This window comes from Schistocerca piceifrons, chromosome 2 (genome assembly GCF_021461385.2).
Source record: "Schistocerca piceifrons isolate TAMUIC-IGC-003096 chromosome 2, iqSchPice1.1, whole genome shotgun sequence".
NCBI lineage: Eukaryota > Metazoa > Arthropoda > Insecta > Orthoptera > Acrididae > Schistocerca > Schistocerca piceifrons.
This window is the reverse complement of record NC_060139.1, coordinates 520,568,754-520,579,583: the sequence shown is the minus strand read 5'-3', so window position 1 is coordinate 520,579,583 and position 10,830 is coordinate 520,568,754.

The following is a 10,830-nucleotide window of genomic DNA, read 5'->3' as shown; positions in this document are numbered from 1 at the left end:
TATATGTCCTCTGCTGTTCCTTATTGACATAAACCATTTAGGAGACAATCTGAGCAGCTTTCTTAGGTTGTCTGCAGATGATGCTGTCATTTATCATCAAGTAAAATCATCAGAAGATCAAAATAAATTGCAAAACCGTTTACAAAAGATAGCTGTATGCCAATTGTCCCTAAATTATGAAAAGTGTGAGGTTATCCACATGATTGCTAAAACGTATCCGTTGAACTTCGGTTACACGACAAATTACTCAAATCTAAAGGCTGTAGCTTCAACTACATACCAATGAATTACAATTACGAAAGACTTAAATTTCAAAGAAGACATGGAAAATGTTGTGAGGAAGGCGAACCAAAGACTCCAATTTACTGTCAGAACAGTTGAGAGATGCAACAGATCTACTAAAGAGAGTGCGTACTCTACGCTTGTCCGTCATCTTTTGCAGCACTGCTTTGCGTGTGGGATCCTTACCAGGTCAGAATACATCGAGAAAGGTAAATAGGGGCAGCACGTTTTGTACTAACAAAAAATAGGGAAGAGATTGTCACGGACATGATACAGGATTTGGGGTAGACAGCATTAAAACAAAGGAGCTTCTCACGAAATTTCAATCACCAACTTTCTGCTCCGAAAGCGAAAATATTTTGTTGACGTCGACCTATGTAGGGAGAAACAATCATCGTAGTAAAATAGGGAAAATCGGAGCTCGCACAGAAATATGTAGGTGTTCGTTTTTTCAGCGTGCTGTTCGTGAATGGAATAATAGAGAATTATTGTGTAGGTGGTTCGATGAACCCTCTGTCAAGCACTTAAGTGTGAATTGCGGAATATCCATGTAGATGTAAGTGTAGATGAGTCTGAGAGAGATCCGGCGATCTTGCTGGCCAAAGTAGGGTTTGGCAAGCACGAAGACAAGCAATAGAAACTCTCGCCGTGTGCGGACTGGTGTTATCTTGCTGAAATGTAGGCCAATAATGGCTTTCTATGGTGAGCAACAAAACAAGGTGTAGTATATCGTCGACGTACCGCTATACTGTAAGGGTGCCAGCGCAAGGGGTCCCTGTAAGAAAGGAAAGGGCATCCCGTACCTTCACTCCCGGTTGTCGGGCTCTGCTCGGAGGCATTTGCAGTGGCGTCGGGCACATTTGGCCTGCAGTATAATTGAGTAGAGTAGAATTGTCTTCAGTGATGAGTACTGCTTCGGAGTGAGCCCGGATGACAAGTGAAGACATGTTTGGAGATGCCCTGGACAGCTGTTGGATACCAACATGGCTATCGCCTGGAAGTCGAACCGAAGTGAGAGTGAATGACAGGTATGGAGATCCCAACCTTATTCAGTTCTACGCCAGAGTCCGTTATTCGAAGTCGCTGGCGGTTTTGTGGTGTGTCATTCTATCGGCAATTCATGACCAGATGTTTCCATTGGATGAGACATCTGGAGAACGTGACTGCCAAGACAACAATGGGACATCCTCCCTATCGTGGTATTAATAATCGAAACGTCCTGGGACACAGGCTCGAATCTCACCACTGCTTAAATTTCGGATACAAATCGTCAGTAATGGTGGCCGAAGAATTCCGGCATAACAAATCATCCTAATTCAGTCGACGGCCTTGTCAAAGAGGCGGAGGAGCGGACAGAGATTCATGTCACTCTCTAGCCCTTGAGGTGGGAAACTCCCCCTAAAGACGGATGAATCAGCAGTGATCAACGGCATGAAGATGCAGAAGGCAATGGAAACCACTGCATTAAAGACACATAATGTTTATCCACAGGATATGTGGCCTCTAACTGAAAAAGTGTCGTGGTGATTTCTCCCTTGAAAAACGATTCCGAATGAAATGTCCGAACACAGAATGGGCAAGGGATAGGAGGCGTGGAAGCGTGAACCCAGGCTGAGCACGTCATTTTTCCTTAAAAAATTAAAAGTCTTATTTAGAAATATGGCAGCAATCAGAACGATAAATAAAACCACAATCTTCTCTTGCATCTGATATATAATAATGAACAGCAAGTTTGTCTTACACAAGCAGTCTTTAACACAAGAGAAAAATCAGTTTAATCAACAAGCTACATTACACAAGCAAATTTAAAACTGAGAAACAATAAATAATTGATGTAACTACTGTTTATCACAATAAGTAGGACGAAGGCACCCTTTCCCCACGTAGGGGCCACTCAAAAAACACTGTAGACAAGTTAAAGTCACCCAAAATTTTTAAACGGGCGTAAGCCGCTTAAATAAAACACGACGAGTATAACAGAGGAATCAAGGAAAGATTCACAAATTAAATTACACAACAAACAAGAACAAGAATCAATGCTCCCAGAAAGAGGGCAGATTTACAAGTTCAAATCTGGTAATCTTCCAATGAACTACAAGAAGCTTGCAACCAAGTTACGCCAAGCTATCTACAGCAGTGAATTATAGATATAATTTAAACGTTCAAAAACTTACGTACAGTAAATGTTCGTAAACTCACATAGAGAATATAGAATCTTACCTTCGTTACATAACAGCACAAAATAGGGCAAGCTCGAAAAGACACTTACTTAAAACCACCCATCAAATACAATATCAGAAAACTTTACTCGTTTAGCAGCTGCAGCTGGAACCAAAACTCCAGTGAGAGCCAAAAGACCACCGAAGACGCCGTCCGAGTGCACGCCCAGGCCGAAATATAAAAGTACGTACCGCGGGCAAGCGCCGCGTCAATTACAGTGTCACGACTCAGAAGCCAAGACTGTCAACAAACAGCATACACACTACGACATTAAGTCAAAGTGCTCCGCCGATAAGGTGTTCGGGTTTTTCAAGACTCAATAAATCCCTTAAAGTAACGTAACGTTCGCTAAGCAATTACTTTACTCTAATAAGGATTACAACTTTTAATTATAAGCAGAAATTTCAATTACCGTACTAAAAGTCCTCCTATAAGAAGATAAGATATTTTTCATAACCAATATCAGATTTACCAAGAAATCCAATGCTCTTTTGAAACTACAGAATATCCGCCAGGCACGGACATTACGCTTAACATTTATAGATAAGATTGAGGTTGCAAACCCTCAAGATTTAAACCCATCTCAAACAAATTTGAAAGAACATTATTTTAAAATATCAAAAACTGATTCAACATTGGTCAAAACTTAAATCTAAGGATCATAAAATACTAATAGCAATGCATATTAAGTACCACCGGCAGAATCGGGGCAGAACCGTTCAAGGACAAATTTACCGCTTCAGTCAGTGGCCCATCTGAGTAAACGTTCATGTAACCCAAGGCTAACTCAGGGGTGCTAACAGACCAGCTGCCCGTGCAAATTTCTTGTACACACATAAATAGAAATCACTAGGCAAATCAGCAACTTTACACTCGCGGCTTCACATAGGTTACAGCAGTTGCAAGAAAACCTCATCTTTCAAACTCCACAGGCGAGTTTTGCTGAGCGAATAAACACAATATACACCACAACTTCTTTAGTACTCCGTATGCCATCATTCAAAACCCTATTCCGGCCGTCAACATCCAAACTGCACATGGTGAGAACATTCAAGAAGGCAAACTGCTGGTCCAGTCCCTCTCCAAAATCCTCTCAGTCCGTAGCTGCTACAGCCTCGTATCAACACCTACTCGCAAACCGCGGCACAGGTCCCGCCATTTCCTCACTTTATTATTTAATCATATGGCTAGTGCCCCCCCTCCCGGGCAGGCCGTTCACTGGATGCCGGTCTTTCGATTTGACGCCACTTCGGCGACCTGCAGTCGATGAGGATGATAGGATGACGATGAGGACAGCATAACACCCAGTCCCCGGGCGAAGCAAATTTTTCCGACCCAGCAGGGAGTTTAAGCCGGGCCCAGAGGATTGACAATCCGTCACGCTGACCATTCAGCCACCGGGGGCGGACATTTCCTCACTCGTAAACAGCGATAAACCGAGCGAATCAGTGCGGCTTTCGCGCCTCCTACCGGGACGCCATTCAAACAGAGAATCGAAAGATAACACAACGCCGCCACTGCTCAGCGAACTAGTCCCCAATTCCGATTACTGAGAAGGCTGCCAAGGGGAAGGTCACCAGGAGAAAAAGACTGAATAACCAAAGAAAGGGCATCGTTCTAAGAGTAACGTTCTACGAGTCATGCGTGGCATGTCAGAAGTCTGAATGTGGTAGGGAAGCTAGGAAATCTGAAAACGGAAAGACTAAGGCTGAGCTTAGATGTAGTGGTCGTCAATGAAGTGAAATGGAAAGAAGACAAGCATTTCTGGACAGATGAGTGCAAGATAGTAGCAACAGCAGCAGAAAATGATATAACGGGAGTAGGGTTCGTTATGAACAGGAAGGTAGGGCAGAGAATGAGTTCCTGTGACCAGTCCACTGACAGGATTATTCTCATCAGAATCGACAGCACCGACAACTATAGTTCAGGTATATATGCCGACGTCGCAGAGACATGATGAAGAGGCAGAGAAAATTCAATGAAGATCCTGAAATGGTAGTTCATTCAGTAAGTAAAGGAGATGAAAATCTGATTGTCGTTGGCGACTGAATTCCGGTTGTTGAAGAAAGCGTTACGTGAGGATATGGACTTGGTACTAAGATTAAGAGAGGAGAAAGACTAATTAAGTTCTGCAATAAACTTCAGCTAGTAACAGCGAATACTCTGTTCAAGAATCACAAGAGGTGGAGGTATACTTGGAAAGGCCATGGAATACGGCAAGATTTCAGTTAAAATACAACATGGCCAGGCAGAGATTTACAAATGAGATAGTCGATTGTAATGCTTACGAATGAGCAGATATAGATCCAGATCACGATGTAATATTGATGAAAAAGAGGCTTATGTTTAAGACATCGATCAGGAACAACGAATGGGCAAAAGAAAAAAAAATGGGATACGGAAGTACTAAGGAATGAAGAAATATTCTTGAAGTTCTCTGAGGCTATAGATACTGCGATAATGAATAGCTCAGAAGGTACTTCAGTTGAAGAGGAATGGACATCTCTAAAAGGGTAATCACAGAAGCAAGAAAGTAAAACATATGTACAAAAAAGGTAGCTGCGAAGGAACCATGAGTAACAGAAGAAGTACTTCAGCTGATCGTTGAAAGAAGGAAGTACAAAAAAGTTCACGTAAATTCAGTAATACAGAAATACAAGTCACTTAGAAATGAAATACTAGGGAAGTGCAAGAAAGCGAAGGCAAAATGGCTGCATGAAAAATGTAAAGAAATAGAAACAGAAATAACTGTCCGTAGGACTGACTCAACATATAGAAAAGTCAAAACAACCTTCGGTGAAGTTAAATGCAAGGATGGTAACGTTAAGAGTGCAGTTTGCGTTGCACTGTTAATAGCAGTCCAGAGAGTGAATAGGTGGGAATATTATATTGAAGGCTTCTTATCTGATGACATGACAGGAGAAGAAACAGGAGTCGATATAGAAGAGATAGGGGATCCAGTATTAAAACAGAACTTAACAGAGCTTTGGAAGACAAAAGATCGAATATGGAGGAAGTGCTAGTTAATGTTCCATCAGAACTGCTGAAATCATTGACGGAAGAGGCAGCAAAAAGATTATTCACGTTGATATGTAGACTGTCTGCGTCTCGTGATATACCATTTGACTTTCGGAAAAACATCATCCACACAGTTAGGAATATTGCAAGAGCCGAAAACTACGAGAATTATCGTACAATGAGCTTAACAGCTTATGCGTCGAATTTTATGACAAGAATAATATATAGAAGAATGGAAAAGAAAATCGAGGAGAGGTTAGATGATGATTAGTTGGCTTTAGGGAAGGTAGAGGCACAAGAGAGGCAATTCTGACGTTGCGGTTGACAGCGGAAGCAAGGCTATAGAAACATCAAGACACATTCATAGGACTGAAAGATGGGGAATATCAATATGTACAAGAGCCAAGAAGGCAACAAGAAGAGTGGAATGCCAGCGACGTGTCCGTATAAAAAACGGTTTAAGGCTGGGATGTAATCTCTCGGCCCTATCGTTCAGTATGTACATCGAAAACACAATGAAGAAAATAAAAGAAAGTTTCAAGAGTGAGATTAAAATTCAAGGTGAAAGGATATCAATGAGAAGATCGTTGATTACGTTGCTATCCTCAGTAAAAGTTAAGGAGAATTACAAGAGCCGCTGAATGGAATGAACAGTCTAATGATCACTGAATATGAATTGACATTTATCGAAGAAAGAGGCAAGTAATGAGGAACAGCAGAATGAGAAAATCGGGAAATGTAGTATCAAGATTGTTGACCACGATGTAGATGAAGTTGAGAAATTTTGCTAACTACGCAGGAAAATAGCCCATGACGGGCGGGTCAAGCATAAAAATCAGATTAGCACTGGCAAGAGAAGTCTACTAGTATCGAACGTAGGCCTTAATTTGAGGAAGAAGTTTCTGAGGACATACGTTTGGAACACAGTATTGTGTGGTAGTGAAACATGAAATGTGGTAAAACAGGAAAAGAACAGAATCGAAGCATCTGAGGTGTGGTGCTATGGAAGAATGTTGAAGATATTGTGGACTGATAACATAGGGAGTGAACAGGTTTTCCGGAGAATCGGAGAGGAGAGGAATATATGGAAAGCACTGACAAGAAGAAGGGACAGGAGTGGTAGGAGACCTGTGAATACATCACGGAATAACTTCCACAGTACCAGAGGGAACTGTAGAGGGTAAAAACTGTAGAGGCAAGCAGAGATTGGAATACATACAGCAAATAATTGAGGAGTAGGTTGCTACTCCGAGATGAAGAGGTGAGGAGTCCGTGGCGGGCCGCATCAAACGATCAGATGGCTGATGATACTGAGACGGCACAACCATCCGCCTTAACACATCTGAACAGTGGCGTACAGTCTTCAAATTATCCGTTGTTTGTACCCAATGGGCCAGGGTGCTGAGTCCATTTGTCAATGACGAATACAGTCTGGCAACGCTCGAGCATCCACACACGAATACGTCCATCGTGACGACGTATATAGCGCCAAGGGTCGTTGGGTGTAACACTGGTGCGGTGTTGTTGGTCGCACCACTGTTGGCACGCCTGTCTCTGCTACCGCGTCAGTGGATGACTCAACTTTTGCAGCCATGCTGACTGATCGTGGTGCTTCAAAAGCGGGAAAACTTATCTTGCTGTAATAGAGCTCGGTTCCTGATTCAAGGCTGATGACGCGGCTCTACGATACTGCACAACTGAGCGAACAATATGTTTATCCTCTCGAATGCTAGTCGAATGTGGTCCATAAGATCCGACACTGCTTTGGGTATAATAATCCTAAAGATTCCATATTTATATGAGAGACGTAAGATCTCGAGCAATATAAAACGATCTTTAACATTCTATATCTTTTTTTTACTGACGTCTACAAATGTATTCCTCAGAGACGTCACCCTGGTAACGAACACATTTCTCCCAATTAGAGACTAGTCAGTGTAGAATGTTTAACCATTTGGACGGAGCTGGAACCTTTCCTTTGCTTGTACCGCTTCATCGCTGCCACAGTAAATTCCTCGAAGGTATTCTTTAAGTTTTGGAAAGAGATGAAAATCGAATGGAGCCATGTCGGGACTGTACAGACGATGATCGATGATAGTGAACCCAAGGCGTCGAATTTTTGCAAAAGTGGCAGCGCTAATGTGTGTCTGGAATTGTCTTACTGAACGACAGGGTGCTCCATACGTGGACGAGCTCTTCGTATTACTGCTTCAGTTTTTTGAGTGTCTCGCAGTTGGTTGCAGAGTTTATATTGATGCCTTTAGGTATGAATTTCATATGCATTACACCTAGAACATTCAGGTAGATTGTGGTCTAACTTTGTCTGATGATGGCACGGTCTTGACGTTTTTTGGTGCCGGTGATGTGCGGTGGAACTCCATTGAGCTCTGTTTGTTTTCGGGTTCAAAATGGTGAAACTAAATTTAATCACCTGTCACAATTTTCCTAATGAACCCACCACCCTCACACTTAAAACGCAAAAGAAGTAGTTGACAGATGTCCGATTCCTTCTGTTTGACATCATGTGTGAGCGTTTCAGGCACTCGGATCCCCGATGCGCAGAATCAGTGATATGTTTCTTTTGTTGTAAAGACGGACGATCAAGCATAAAGCTGGTGGTCATAGTGTTTTGGCTCATCTCTGTATGATTAATACATCCGCTGCTCTAGAGATTACGTGAACAATATAGATGGCATTATTCCTACCTCGTTCATGTACTTTCGCTGAAATGTTTGTGATTTGCATTTCTAAGCACAGAGCACACGACATGCCACATCGACGTTTGTGCATGGCTGTTCCAGGGCGTTGCAAATTTAATAGACAGTAGCGTAGTTACATAGCTCATACCCGTGAAAGGAGCTGAAGAAGAGATTGCATAGCACATGCTGTACCTTCGCGATCTACTTTCCTCGCCAGACTGCATAGTGCAGTAGAACAACGACACGAGGTGGTCTGGAAAGGAAACGCGGACGCACGCATTTCGCCGCCGGTCACGAATTGACTTTCAGTTTCAGTGAGTGCGCCAGATTTACTTTGTTTCTGGCTCTGTATAATCGCCGGGTCACGCGCCGCGCAGATTACGCCGCGATCGCCGATAGTCGAGTATTTAAGGCGCTGACCGGCCGGTAGCAGCAGCCCGGCGGAGGAATTTCACGGTCCGCTGGCTAACGAAGCCAAGGAGAGGAGCCGGCAGCCGGCCCGGCCCGGAGCGGCGGCACTGAACTCAGCTCGGCGGCTGCTGGTTTGCTCGTTACGGACGGCGCTTACGATGGACCGCCGGCGCCATTGACGCTTGCGCCACGGGCAAGCGACACGGACTCGGCTAGCCCATTTGTAAGAAAAGAAATTGTACTAATTCTCTACCACTTCTGAAACCACGTTAGTAGTGTGAGCAGTAATACTGGTGTAACATAGCACCATTCGTTTTCTCACGAAAAATGTAAAATAGTTACAATACTTTTAAAAAATATTTATGCTCCAAAAATAATCACCGTGTTTTCAATTACATAATCTTAGGTAAATTGAATATGGAGGAGAGGGAGGGGCGAGAAAGGAAAGGTTGTTGTTGTTGTGGTCTTCAGTCCTGAGACTGGTTTGATGCAGCTCTTCCTGCTACTCTATCCTGTGCAAGCTTCTTCATCTCCAGTACCTACTGCAGCCTACATCCTTCTGAATCTGCTTGGTGTATTCATCTCTTGGTCTCCCTCTACGATTTTTACCCTCCACGCTGCCCTCCAATACTAAATAGGTGATCCCTCGATGTCTCAGAACATGTCCTACCAACCGATCCCTTCTTCCAGTCAAGTTGTGCCAGAAGCTCCTCTTCTCCCCAATTCTATTCAATACCTCCTCATTAGTTATCTGATCTACCCATCTAATCTTCAGCAGTCTTCTGTAGCACCACATTTCGAAAGCTTCTATTCTCTTCTAGTCTAAACTATTTATTGTCCATGTTTCACTTCCATACATGGCTACACTCCATACAAATACTTTCAGAAACGACTTCCTGACATTTAAATCTATACTCGATGTTAACAAATTTTTCTTCTTCAGAAATGCTATCTTTCCATTGCCATTCTACATTTGATGTCCTCTCTACTTCGATCATCATCAGTTATTTTGCTCCCCAAATAGCAAAACTCCTTTACTACTTTAAGTGTCTCATTTCCTAATCTAATTCCCTCAGCATCACCCGATTTAATTCGACTACATTCCATTATCCTCGTTTTACTTTTGTTGATGTTCATCTTATATCCTCCTTCCAAGACACTGTCCATTCCGTTCAGCTGCTCTTCCAAGACCTTTGCCGTCTCTGACAGAATTACAATGTCATCGGCGAACCTCAAAGTTTTTTTTCTTCTCCATGGACTTTAATACCGACTCCGAACTTTTCTTTTGTTTCCTTTATTGTTTGCTCAATATACAGATTGAATAACATCGGGGATAGGATACAACCCTGTCTCACTCCCTTACCAACCACTGCTTCCCTTTCATACCCCTCGACTCTTGTAACTGCCATATCTGCTTTCTGTACAAATTGTAAATAGCCTTTCGCTCCCTGTATTTTACCCCTGCCACCTTCAGAATCTGAAACAGAGTATTCCAATCAACATTTTTAAAAGCTATCTCTAAGTCTAAAAATGCTAGAAACGTAGGTTTACCTTTCCTTAATCTTTCTTCTAAGATAAGTCGTAGGGTCAGTATTGCCCCACGTGTTCCAACATTTCTACGGAATCCAAACTGATCTTCCTCGAGGTCAGCTTCTATCAGTTTTTCCATTCGTCTGTAAAGAATTCGTGTTAGTATTTTGCAGCTGTGACTTATTAAAGTGATAGTTCGGTAATTTTCACATCTGTTAACACCTGCTTTCTTTGGGATTGGAATTATTATATTCTTCTTGAAGTCTGAGGGTATTTCGCCTGTCTCATACATCTTGCTCGCCAGATGGTAGAGTTTTATCAGGACTGGCTCTCCCAAGGCTGTCAGTAGTTGTAATGGAATGTAAGGTAAGGGACGGAATTCATGATGTCAGCTGCATCAGAACTTCATACGGAGTCAGCAGCGACGAGTGAAAATGTGTGCCCGCTCGGGATTCGAACCCGAGGTCTTCTGCTAACTTGGCAGTTACCTTAATCACTGCGCCACCCGGACACAGTGTTTATCCCCATTGTGCAGGGTATCTCGATACGCCTCTTGGCCGACCCATACTCCAACCTAGCGCCTTCTATCCGCATTAGCCGTCTATGTCCACCTTGCTCGTTACTTTGAGATTCCTGCATGAGGTCGAGTGTTACTGTGCATTCACAATGA